Consider the following 13,628-nt stretch of genomic DNA (forward strand, 5'->3'; position numbering starts at 1 on the left):
AAATTTGGTGGACAATGACCACTGTGATGTGTTATTTATGATAAATTATGAAAATGCCAAAAGTAAACAAAGTACTCTTGCATCGTTAAGAAAAAGTGAGGTTAGCAACTCCTATAAAATAAATAGTGATACCTGCAAGAAAGTTTTAAGTGCTGTAAAACATGCAGATACAAGACACATGATTTTATTTCTATTTGGTAGTCGTGGACTGTAATAGTTTATTACATCATACACTTCTGCCAAGGTATTTTGTGACATCTATTGTCAAAGTGAATGCACAATTGAAATATGTTGTTAACAACATTGAAGAAAAGGTACATTGACTTAAATAAATTCGACTGTTTGGTAGTTCTGGCTGGAACAAATGATGTAGAACCAGATTTCAAAGAATACCCATGTGTTGTGAACATGCTACTCAAGAAAAATACAAACACTAAAGTGATTCTGTGCTCAATATCCTACAGATTTGACAGGACACTCTGGAACAATAGAATATACAAAATGAACATGTTCTTAATGGAAAGTGCTGCCCAGTGCAGTCACGTTAAGATAATGGGTGTTAATCTGTTTTGAAGGAGCAGTGGTTATACAACACATGGACTGCATGTGGTTTAGAAAGGAAAAGAAGAACTTTGCAGGAACCTTCATTATTCAGCTATGCTTCAGCCCATCACTTCATCACTAATCTGAGTTAATTGCTTGCAATAGGCAGAACAGACTGACACCAAAAAATAAGTGCTTACAGTATGGCAAAATATCGTAAGATGAAGGAAAAAAAAGACAGTAAATATGCATTCTGTGGAGTGAATAACTGACAAAGAAGACACACTGAAAACAATGTCACCATGTAAAAAATGAATGCAGGATGAAGCTGTACAAGAGTGGACAGCAGATCATGACAAGTAACCAGGCATATGACAGCTTCCAAACAATCCACTGCAGAGGAATACTATTAAGGAGTCCAGGACACCAGGGTGTGGAGATCAAGACACAAACCAAAAGAAGACAAGAGTCTATGCTCAAAGTATTAATAAGGCTAGAAATGTACCTCATGTAGAACTGAATCTGCTATATCATAATGTCTTGGGCTTAACCAATCAATTATGTGAAATGGAGGTTTTTCTGAATGATTTATTGAAGGAGATTTCAGTCTTGTGTGTAACTGAACATTGGCTGCAAGAGATACAAAACTGCTGAACTAAGTAAGTCTCCGTAATATACTTTTTATGCATCACGTAAATATATAGATGAGGTCTAAAGATTTTTAATATCCGTAATTTTGTAGGCTTCTGAAGATGACAAATTAATTTGTTGAAACCAATAAAGCACAATAAAATTTATTTTCAACTGATGACTGAAATTTTTCCTAAAAAGAGAAAAAAAATACGAAAATGTACAGCTGAAATTTCAGATTTCCAGTTCATCAGCAGCTTTTGCAGGGAAACAAACAGAGAGAGTGGAACACATATATATGTAAGAACAGGTTTTAAAACCAAGGAAGTGAGGTTTAAAAATGTCTGCTGCATTGAAAAAGATTTTGAGTGTTGCTTAAATGAACTAATAGAAAATAAAATTATAATTACATGTATATATACATCACCATGTGACAATTTTAAACTGTTCTCTGATAAATTTGAAAGCTTTCTGAACTGTCTAAATAGTCAATCAAAATACACTATTATACTTGGAGATTTCAGTGTTAATTTCAAGGACAACTGGTTAATCTACTAAATGCGTACCACATGGATATACGTAGAGAGTATACCACCAGATACACCAGCAAAAGTGAAACTACAATTGACCAAATATTCATTTATCAATCAAAATGTGGCTTTAAAGTTGATGTGTTGGACACAGATTTTTCTGATCATCAAGCAGTTAAATTGATTTTAAAGGAACCTCTAAGAAATGTAACAATGGGAAATACATAGAGAGAAGATTAATTAATGATGACAGCATTAGTGTCTTTAATCTCCTGTTAAAAAAATGTAAACTGGGATATGGAAACCAGTGGTTCTGTAGGTATAAAATTCATCATGTTCTTGTCTAATTATAAATACTGCTATGATATTTCATTCCCTCTGAAGTGAATGAAAAGTAACAAAACATCAAATACATGGACTACAAATGAAATCAAAAAATCATCAGACTGTCGTTGAGAGCTATATAAGTGTGCCAAGCAAAATACCACCTTGAAACCATATGTGAAGTACTACAGGAAAAGTACAGGGAAGCTACATTTGCAGAAAAAAAGAAGCACAATGATTCATAAATCAGAAAGGGGAACAACAAAATGAAATCAGTGTGGAAATTTACAAATGATCACACACACAAACATAATAAAGCAAGTAACAGGACCATCATAAAGCACAGAAATGAAACTGTTGATGATCCACTTCTATTCGCAAATAATTTTAATGATCATTATATTAATGTAGCTCAAAACCTGATAACAAGTAATTATAAGCCAAAAATGAAGGTAGAAACTCCAATAAGTGAAAGGACCATGTACATATACCCAGCAACACTCAAAGAAGTACAAAGGATTATCAGTAAACTAAAGAGGAAAATGATCTGTGGAGTTGATAGTATCTGTGACAGAATTATTAAATATAGTGTTGATAATCTTGTCTCTCAATTTGTCTTCTTTGCAACTTGTGTTTCCAAGTAAGCTTAAACTGTCAGCAGTAATACCAGATTATAAAAGTTGTGACAAGTTTGATATTAGAAATTGTAGACCGTTATCATTATTTGTATTTTCAAAAATAATTGAAAGAATAATGTGTGATAGATTGCTAGACTTCCTACACAAATATAAAATGCTTGTAAATGCACAGAAAGGTTTAAGAAAAGGCAAATCAATGCAAATGGCTATCTTCAATTTCCTAAAACTTGTTTGCAAGGCTATTAAGGACAATTTTATTTTCTTCTGCCAAATCAAGTAGGAGACTGTTTACATCACTATAGTCATGAAGATGTGTTGATAAGAAAGCATCTAGCCTTGGTGAAATAGTATTAGTTGTATGTGACTTTATTTTGTACATGAATGTAAGTATGTAAAATTTTATATTCTTTTGTACTTTGGCAGGTCCAATGTCACGAATGTGATAAAATGGGTGCTAGATAAATGAAAAACTTTTTCCTACCAAAATGTGGAGACAAAACAGCATATAATTGTTTGGAAATGTTTTTGGATTTTATTGAGTGTGGAAGGAGAATCAGTTCTGAAACCTGCTGAAAGACATTAAGAAAACTGAAAAAAGACACTCAAAACAGATTAGATGGTGTCTTGACTACCTGTGACATGTTTTTTTTATGACAATACTCAGCTACATGCTGTCCAGCAAACACAAGAATCTTTGCTTCGGGTCAAATGAAATGCTTTTGAATATCCACTCTTCAGCCTAGACTTGGATCCAAGTTACTTCCACCTCATCATATACATGAAAAAGTGGCTTGTCTTGCAACACAAATGCTGTTCCCTCTAAAACTCATGTAGGTAACTCAAATCAAAGGTTGGAGAAAGCTGAAGGCATACCATCTCCAAGAGGACATGACTGCTCTACATCTACATCTACATTTATACTCTGCAAACCATCTTGAGGTGGATGGCAGAGGGCATGTCCACTGTACCGTTATTAGGGTTTCTTCCTGTTCCATTTATGTATGGAGAATGATTGTTTGAATGCCTCCGGGCATGCAGTAATTATTCTAATCTTATCCTCACATACCTATGTGAATACTTAAGGGACTGTAGTATATTCCTAGAGTCATCATTTAAAGCTGGTTCTTGAAACTTTGTTAACAGACTTCCTTGGGATAGTTTATGTCTATTTTCAAGAGTCTTCCAGTTCAATTCCTTCAGTATCTATGTGACACTCACCCACGGATTAAACAAACCTGTGACTGTGCTGCCCTTAGTCTGTACACATTCAATATCCCCTGTTAGTCCTATCTGGTATGGGTCCCACACACTTGAGCAAGAGTCTAGAACTGGTTGCACAAGTGATTTGTAAGAAATCTCCTTTGTATTTCCGCACCATTCTACCAATAAACCAAAGTCTGCCACCTGCTTTATCCATGATTGAACCTATGTAATCACTCGATTTCATACCCTACAAAGTATTACACCTAGGTATTTGTATGAGTTGGCCAATTCCAACAGTGACTCGTTGATATTATAGTAATAGGATACTACATACTTTTCATTTTGTGAAGTGCAAAATTTTATATTTCTGAACATTTAGAGCAATTTGCCAATCCCTGCACCACTTTGAAATTATATCAAGATCTGACTGAATATTTGTGCAGCTTCTTTCAGATAGCATTTCATTATAGATAACTGCATCATCTGCAAAAATCCTGATTTTACTATCAGTATTGTCAGCAAGGTCACTTATGTCCAACACACTTTCCAGGGGCACACCTGAAGACATGACACCGCATATGATTGTACTTTTGACAGTAAGCGTAGGTGAAGTACTGAGCCAGATGCTTTTCAAAAATCAAGAAAGACTGTATCTACCTGTTTACCTTGATCCAAAGCCTTCATTATGCCATGTGAGAAAAGTGAGAGTCGGGCTTCACAAGACTTGATATTTTCAAAATCCATGCTGATTTGCATTGTGGAGATCATTCTGTTCAATATACCTAATTATGCTTGAGCTCAGAATATGTTCTACGATTTTACAAAAATGTGATGTCATAGATATTGGATGGTAGTTTTGTGGATCACTTGTACTACCCTTCTCCTAGATGGTTGTGACTGGTGCTTTTTTCCAAGAACTGGGAATGATTTTTTGTTTAAGGGTTCTACAATAAATTATAATAATAATAATTTTATTGGCCTTCAGCTGATTACAGCAATAGGCAAAGTCAAGAGCATATATGTCTACATAAACTACTATATCAATGTAAATTGATTTACATAAAATAGGTACACGTTAGAATACAGTATTTGCAGCTCCAAAAAATTTATCAGTGGTGTAAAACGGATTGTTCACTAGTAGCTTGTATAATTTAGCTTTAAAAATATTTACAGGCAGTTCTTTAAAGTCAGCACTTACTCTATTAAACATCCTTAGTCCAAGAACTAGGTAGGAGTTCTGCGATTTTGATAATCTATGATAATGGCACGTCTACAGATGTTATGGCTATGAATATCACTTCTCAACACAAAATTAGAGACATTGTTTCTAATGTACAATAAAACATTCTAGATGACTAAGCTTATTACTGTAAGACACTGCAATGTAATAAACAGATGTTGCCAATGTTCTGTTTTATCAGAATCCATTATTATTCTTACTGCTTTCTTCTGTAAAAGTAAAATGTCATTTATGACAGCTGCTACCCCCCAGTAAAATTCCATAAGAGATGATGCTGTGGAAGAAGGCAAAATATGCTGATCTCACATAGTCATTAGGAACATGTCTTTTTAAATTTCTGATTAGATAAATAACTCTTGAAAGCCTAGCAAATATGTTTTTAACATGTGGTTCCCATATCAATTTATTGTCAATAGTAACACCTAAAAATTTAACAGTTTCTAATTCCTGGTAGTTAGGAATCTCTTTGAGGCTAAAGTAAAGTGTCTGGGTTTTGTTTTAATTTAGTAAGAAGCAATTAACTTTGAATCATAATGAAGACTGAGCAAGGGGATTTTCGTTCAGTGTTTTCAGTGAATCTAGATCAGAGCTTTTATGTAGAAAAATTGTGTCATCAGCATACAATATTGTGTGAGAATTTTGAATAAGGGCAGTTCATTAATAATTAGTATAAACAGTAAAAATCCAAGCACCAACCCTTGAGGCACTCTGTACCTAACATTAACCAAATTTGATTTCTCCCTACTAATGGACACAACTCGTTGACGGTTCTCTAGAAAAGACGTGAACATATTTACACTGTTGTCATCAAAACTATAGTAAACTAGCTTATTCAGCACAGTGTCATACTCTACACAGTCAAAGGCTCTGCACACGTCACAAAATGTAGCCTGGGCATAGTCACTAGCCTCAAACACATCTGCAGCAGGGAGTGCCACAGGGATCAGTGCTTGGGCCCTTGCTGTTCCTCATATATGTTAATGACCAGCCTTTATCCATCAATAAGCAGTGTAAATTTACAATGTTTGCTGATGATACGAGCATTGTGGTGGATAATGTGTCAACTACTGACTTAGAATCCGAGGTCAATGATATCCTTAAAGAAGTTCTGGGTTGGTTTAGTATTAACTCCCTTTCAATAAACCTGAAAAAAAAAACAATTTTGTCCAGTTCCAGACAACTCACAAAAACCCAAAAGAAATAGTTATCACACAGAATGATCAGATGATAAAGCAAGTGTACTTATCAAAATTCCTAGGCATATATGTGGACAGTAGGCTGAACTGGGAACATCACGTTCTACAAACACTAAAACGGCTGACGTCGGCAACATTTGCTTTACGAATTTTGTCACGCTTCAATGACATTACCATCTCAAAGTCAGCTTACTTTGGCTATTTTCATTCAGTCATGTGTTATGGCATCATCTTCTGGGGCAATACACCTGCCGCAAAGAAAATCCTCACAGCACAAAAAAGAGCAATAAGAATCATTTGTGGTGTACCCCCATGAACCTCATGTCGAAATCTTTTTAAACGACTTGAAATACTGACAGCAACATCTCAGTACATATATTCACTGATGTGCTTCATAATTAATAACCCCACTCTGTATGAAACGAATTGCCTACATCATGAACATAACACCAGAAGAAAAGAGGATTTCCACTGTGAGTTAAAGAACTTGACACTTATTCAGAAAGGGGTAAAGTACGCTGGAACGAAAATTTTCAATTCCCTACCCAACAGCATCAAAAGTATAAGGAGTAGTACATCAGTATTTAAACGTAGCTTGAAAAATTATTTACTTGAGACCTCACTTGATTCACTAGAGGAATTCTTTCAGAGAAATAAGTAAAACCCAGATTGAAAAGATGTTTTTAAATTTTTTGACACTGTTTACTGTTAAACTAATGTAATAATGCCCTAATGTAAAAATTCCTTTTTTTTTTCATTTCCATTTTTGGGTCATTTTTAAACCCAAAGTGGGAAGTTTTGATTACTGTTCAAGGTTAAAATGCACTCCTGGAAATTGAAATAAGAACACCGTGAATTCATTGTCCCAGGAAGGGGAAACTTGATTGACACATTCCTGGGGTCAGATACATCACATGATCACACTGACAGAACCACAGGCACATAGACACAGGCAACAGAGCATGCACAATGTCGGCACTAGTACAGTGTATATCCACCTTTCGCAGCAATGCAGGCTGCTATTCTCCCATGGAGACGATCGTAGAGATGCTGGATGTAGTCCTGTGGAATGGCTTGCCATGCCATTTCCACCTGGCGCCTCAGTTGGACCAGCGTTCATGCGGGACGTGCAGACCGCGTGAGACGATGCTTCATCCAGTCCCAAACATGCTCAATGGGGGACAGATCCGGAGATCTTGCTGGCCAGGGTAGTTGACTTACACCTTCTAGAGCACGTTGGGTGGCACGGGATACATGCGGACGTGCATTGTCCTGTTGGAACAGCAAGTTCCCTTGCCGGTCTAGGAATGGTAGAACGATGGGTTCGATGACGGTTTGGATGTACCGTGCACTATTCGGTGTCCCCTCGACGATCACCAGTGGTGTACGGCCAGTGTAGGAGATCGCTCCCCACACCATGATGCCGGGTGTTGGCCCTGTGTGCCTCGGTCGTATGCAGTCCTGATTGTGGCGCTCACCTGCACGGCGCCAAACACGCATACGACCATCGTTGGCACCAAGGCAGAAGCGACTCTCATCGCTGAAGACGACACGTCTCCATTCGTCCCTCCATTCACGCCTGTTGCGACACCACTGGAGGCGGGCTGCACGATGTTGGGGCGTGAGCGGAAGACGGCCTAACGGTGTGCGGGACCGTAGCCCAGCTTCATGGAGACGGTTGCGAATGGTCCTCGCCGATACCCCAGGAGCAACAGTGTCCCTAATTTGCTGGGAAGTGGCGGTGCGGTCCCCTACGGCACTGCGTAGGATCCTACGGTCTTGGCGTGCATCCGTGCGTCGCTGCGGTCCGGTCCCAGGTCGACGGGCACGTGCACCTTCCGCCGACCACTGGCGACAACATCGATGTACTGTGGAGACCTCACGCCCCACGTGTTGAGCAATTCGGTGGTACGTCCACCCGGCCTCCCGCATGCCCACTATACGCCCTCGCTCAAAGTCCGTCAACTGCACATACGGTTCACGTCCACGCTGTCGCGGCATGCTACCAGTGTTAAAGACTGCGATGGAGCTCCGTATGCCACGGCAAACTGGCTGACACTGACGGCGGCGGTGCACAAATGCTGCGCAGCTAGCACCATTCGACGGCCAACACCACGGTTCCTGGTGTGTCCGCTGTGCCGCGTGTGTGATCATTGCTTGTACAGCCCTCTCGCAGTGTCCGGAGCAAGTATGGTGGGTCTGACACACCGGTGTCAGTGTGTTCTTTTTTCCATTTCCAGGAGTGTAGATGCAATAATGCCATAAATATGAAACTGCTATCTTCACATTTATGTTGACTAGTTTTTAAGCTACTAAGTATGACTTTTGTGCACTGTTATTAATACTATAAAAATGTCTTTATTCTATGTACAGGGTGTTTCAAAAATGACCGGTATATTTGAAATGGCAATAAAAACTAAATGAGCAGCGATAGAAATACACTGTTTGTTGCAATATGCTTGGGACAACAGTACATTTTCAGGCGGACAAACTTTCGAAATTACAGTAGTTACAATTTTCAACAACAGATGGCGCTGCAAGTGATGTGAAAGATATAGAAGACAACGCAGTCTGTGGGTGCGCCATTCTGTACGTCGTCTTTCTGCTGTAAGTGTGTGCTGTTCACAATGTGCAAGTGTGCTGTAGACAACATGGTTTATTCCTTAGAACAGAGGATTTTTCTGGTGTTGGAATTCCACCTGCTAGAACACAGTGTTGTTGCAACAAGACGAAGTTTTCAACGGAGGTTTAATGTAACCAAAGGACCAAAAAGCGATACAATAAAGGATCTGTTTGAAAAATTTCAACGGACTGGGAACGTGACGGATGAACGTGCTGGAAAGGTAGGGCGACCGCGTACGGCAACCACAGAGGGCAACGCGCAGCTAGTGCAGCAGGTGATCCAACAGCGGCCTCGGGTTTCCATTCGCCGTGTTGCAGCTGCGGTCCAAATGACGCCAACGTCCACGTATCGTCTCATGCGCCAGAGTTTACACCTCTATCCATACAAAATTCAAACGCGGCAACCCCTCAGCGTCGCTACCATTGCTGCACGAGAGACATTCGCTAACGATATAGTGCACAGGATTGATGACGGCGATATGCATGTCGGCAGCATTTGGTTTACTGACGAAGCTTATTTTTACCTGGACGGCTTCGTCAATAAACAGAACTGGCGCATATGGGGAACCGAAAAGCCCCATGTTGCAGTCCCATCGTCCCTGCATCCTCAAAAAGTACTGATCTGGGCCGCCATTTCTTCCAAAGGCATCATTGGCCCATTTTTCAGATCCGAAACGATTACTGCATCACGCTATCTGGACATTCTTCGTGAATTTGTGGCGGTACAAACTGCCTTAGACGACACTGCGAACAGCTCGTGGTTTATGCAAGATGGTGCCCGGCCACATCGCACGGCCGACGTCTTTAATTTCCTGAATGAATATTTCGATGATCGTGTGATTGCTTTGGGCTATCCGAAACATACAGGAGGCGGCGTGGATTGGCCTCCCTATTCGCCAGGCATGAACCCCTGTGACTTCTTTCTGTGGGGACACTTGAAAGACCAGGTGTACCGCCAGAATCCAGAAACAATTGAACAGCTGAAGCAGTACATCTCATCTGCATGTGAAGCCATTCCAACAGACACGTTGTCAAAGGTTTCGGGTAATTTCATTCAGAGACTACTCCATATTATGCTACGCATGGTGGATATGTGGAAAATATCGTACTATAGCGTTTCCCAGACTGCAGTGCCATCTGTTGTTGAAAATTGTAACTACTGTAATTTCGAAAGTTTGTCTGCCTGAAAATGTACTGTTGTCCCAAGCATATTGCAACAAACGGTGTATTTCTATCGCTGCTCGTTTAGTTTTTATTGCCGTTTCAAATATACCGGTCATTTTTTAAACACCCTGTATTTTATTATGTACATTGACACGTTCCACATCTGAGTGACTTGCTCACATGTACAGATCTATGGAACAAGTATATAAATAAATACATAAATAAATAAAAATAGGACTAATTTTACGAGGGAGTCCATTGCATCCGTTGTGAATTTACCTTTCCTAAATCCAAACTGTTCATCACTAATTATATTTAGTTTACCCAAGTAGACACTAACTTGCTGATACATAATTGTTTCTAAAATTTTTGAAAAAGCTGGGGTTATGGATATAGGTCTGTAACTAGCGGGACAGTTCTTTTCCCCTTTTTTATATATGGGCACAACACTAGAAAATTTTAGTACGTCGGAGAACTTACTTTCAACTAGGCATTTGTTAACACAAAAAGTTAAAGGATAAATTACACAATCAATAACATCTTTCAACAAATTACACATCACAGTAATCAACACTAGCTGAAGGTTTGAAATATTTCACTATTTTTAGAATATTATTTGGGCTCACTTCTGTGAAAGTGAAGGTGCTTGGGGGAAGCTTTTCAAAGCAGCTGTCAATAATATTATTAAATTCTTCTGGGGTAATGGTGATTTCCTCATTGTGTTTTGTGTATGCAATGGAGTTTATTACACTCCAGGCCTTTTTGTTTTTATTTTTAGATTTTTCAATTTTTACTATGTTATGCAGTTTCTTTGCTTCATTTATTGCCTTCCTATATTTGTATTTAGCTTTAGCATACAGTTCTTTATACAGTACTGATTTACTGGTTTTGTACAGACTAGAATACAGCATAACAGTATGTTTCAGTTTCCCTAACTGTGGAGTATACCACTCCTTCGTTTTCCTTTTCTTGTAATTACTACTAATATTCACTGTACATATTTCCAGAGGGATCTTATTTTCAAATATATTTAAAAATATGGAGAAAAACTTGGTGAAAACAATATCAGCTGAACAGTGTTGAAGCCTAATAAAACGTGTGTCCCAACTGAAATAAGTGAGGGCATGTCTAAACTTATCCATCCTCTCTCTGCTCACTGGTAATCACAATTTTAGATTCTGGTTTGGTGCAATCTGAAGTTACATTATTAAGACTTAAATATGCTGCATCATGGTCCGAGAAATGGAAACTAATTACATCAGTGGACATACAAGTTCTCTTAATATTTGTAAATATATTGTCTAGACAGGATGAGCCTCTGGTAGGTTTGCAGCTAACATAGCACAGGATAAATTGTCAAAGCACATTTTTGAGCTCTGTCACAGTTTTTCTGTCCTGCAGGACATCAAAACTTGAATTGATATCCCCTCCAATGACAATATTGTATTTTTTTCCATTTCGGTACACGTATGTATATTAAGAGTTCCTCAAGTTCCTCCAGAAAGATATGGGGGCCACCACTAGGTGGCCTGTACACTACTACTACCATTAGCTTAAGGCTCTTAATTACTAGACCCAATATTTCAAAATGCATTTCATCACAAAGTGTACTGAGATCTATCCTGCCACAGTTTGGTGCAAGAGGTGTTTTTGCATATATTCCTACCCCACCACGTGAGTGCTGTTTCCTGCAATAGCAACTAAGTAGTGTGTAATCATCCAATACTTTGTACCCAAGCTCATCCTCTTTACACCAATGTTCACTTAAACATAGAATATCTACCACATTTTTATTTGAAAATTTGTTGACTATTAAGTTTTTATCTGCCATACCCTGAATACTGAGGTAGCATATTTTAAACTCTACTTTAAGCATTTCTTTTTTTGCATATTCTCTTACTTGACTTGACCTAATGTTATTGCATGAAAGTTGACCACGCTGTGTACTTATATTACTAGAACACCCAGCCTGGTCTAGGCATACAAGTTTTTTGTCATATCAGTTGAAATATAATCCAATTACATTACTGGTCTTTTTTCCTTCTCTAGCTTATCCAATACTATTCTGAGAATTGTATCACTTAAAACACGTTTACCTAAATTATTGAAATGTTGACCATGCTTGGTACGGTATGCCATTCTCTGCTACAACTACTGGTATTAATTAAGGAAACATTCTTAAAGTGCTTACAGGTAGCTTTGTACTCCTTGTTGGTCTGCTCCACTTCCTTAATCACACATGACCACTGTGGCAAATCATGTCGATGAGGCACATTAACGACAATCACATTGGTGTGGGTTAACACTCCAAGAGTCTTCTTCAGTGTCAAAGTAGCTATCTTCCTTTCATTTCTGCTGACGTCATTTGCTCTGGCCATTACCACTACAAAGTCTCTGTCTGCGAGGGCTCTGCTTTCTTTTTTGATTAATGTTGAAATGTTTCGTAAACCAGCTCCTGATTTAACGGTACCTTCTATTTCAAACTTGTTAATCACATGGGGTCCATTTCCGTTAACATAGCTGCTAATCCTCTGGCTTAACTGTCTGAATAAATCTTGATTTTTACTTTTTTCTTATACCTTACTTGGCTGTTTGCTAAGTTTTGAGTGTCCTGCACCACCTTATCAGATGAGTATGCTGATACAGTTTCTAAGTCATCTGTGTTTTGAAGTGAATTATATTTGTTATTTAATTGTGACACAAAGTCCTGCCTATGTTTATTGTTAATATGTTTGTAAGAGCTCCCCTTAGATTTTACAGTTACCCATCTACTGCTAGGCCTGTTGTGAACCATTTTAGTCATAGCTTCACTTTCTGGCAATCCTTCCATTTGTTTGGAGATATTAAGACATACCTGATGATCACTCTCTTCCGATTTAAGCTTGAGTCTTCTGTTTTCATCACTCAGAATTTTTGTGTCCTCTCATAGCTCAGCAATAATTAACAACAGATCATTTTTGGAGGATGAACCACCGATTTTCACATCTTTGGTCGTTGTTTTACCACGCCATCGCTCCGATTTGTGTGGATTCAATTCATATTTCTAGTCAGAAGAGGGGCTAACTCAGCAGCAAATCCAGTATATAATCGGACAAAGATTCCATCAGGCCATGGAGCTTTGCTGGATTTTAACAATTTCAGCTGTTTCTCAACATCATATGACACTAATACTTATTTAATTCATGTTTTCAGTGGTACAGAGGACTAAATTGGGACAATTATCCTGGTTTTTACTTTGTAAAGGAACATTTGAAAGCTGGGTTAAGTATTTCAGCTTCTGCTTTGCTACCCTAAATTTCAGTTCCTGTCTCATTCGCTAGGAATTGGGCATTAAATTTGGTGCCACTAACAGCCTTTACATATGATCAGAATTTCTTTGAGTTCTGTGAAAGATCACTTGACGATATTCTGCTACTGTAGTCACTGAAGGCATCACACATTGTTCTCTTGACAGCCAAATGCGTTTCATTCAACATCTCTCTACCTATAGCCCTACACTTCATTTCATGCACTGGGTTTTCAAAGTAGATAAAAACAT

At 38.5% G+C, this 13,628-nt stretch overlaps 1 protein-coding gene across 1 annotated transcript in view; it reads left to right on the forward strand.

Moving 5' to 3' along the window:
• Positions 1-13,628, forward strand: part of LOC126092664 (dynein axonemal heavy chain 2) — a 994,477-nt gene that overhangs the window by 827,266 nt on the left and 153,583 nt on the right. The gene's annotated exons all lie outside the window — the stretch shown is intronic.

Source organism: Schistocerca cancellata, chromosome 7, assembly GCF_023864275.1.
Source record: "Schistocerca cancellata isolate TAMUIC-IGC-003103 chromosome 7, iqSchCanc2.1, whole genome shotgun sequence".
NCBI classification, from domain to species: Eukaryota; Metazoa; Arthropoda; class Insecta; order Orthoptera; family Acrididae; genus Schistocerca; species Schistocerca cancellata.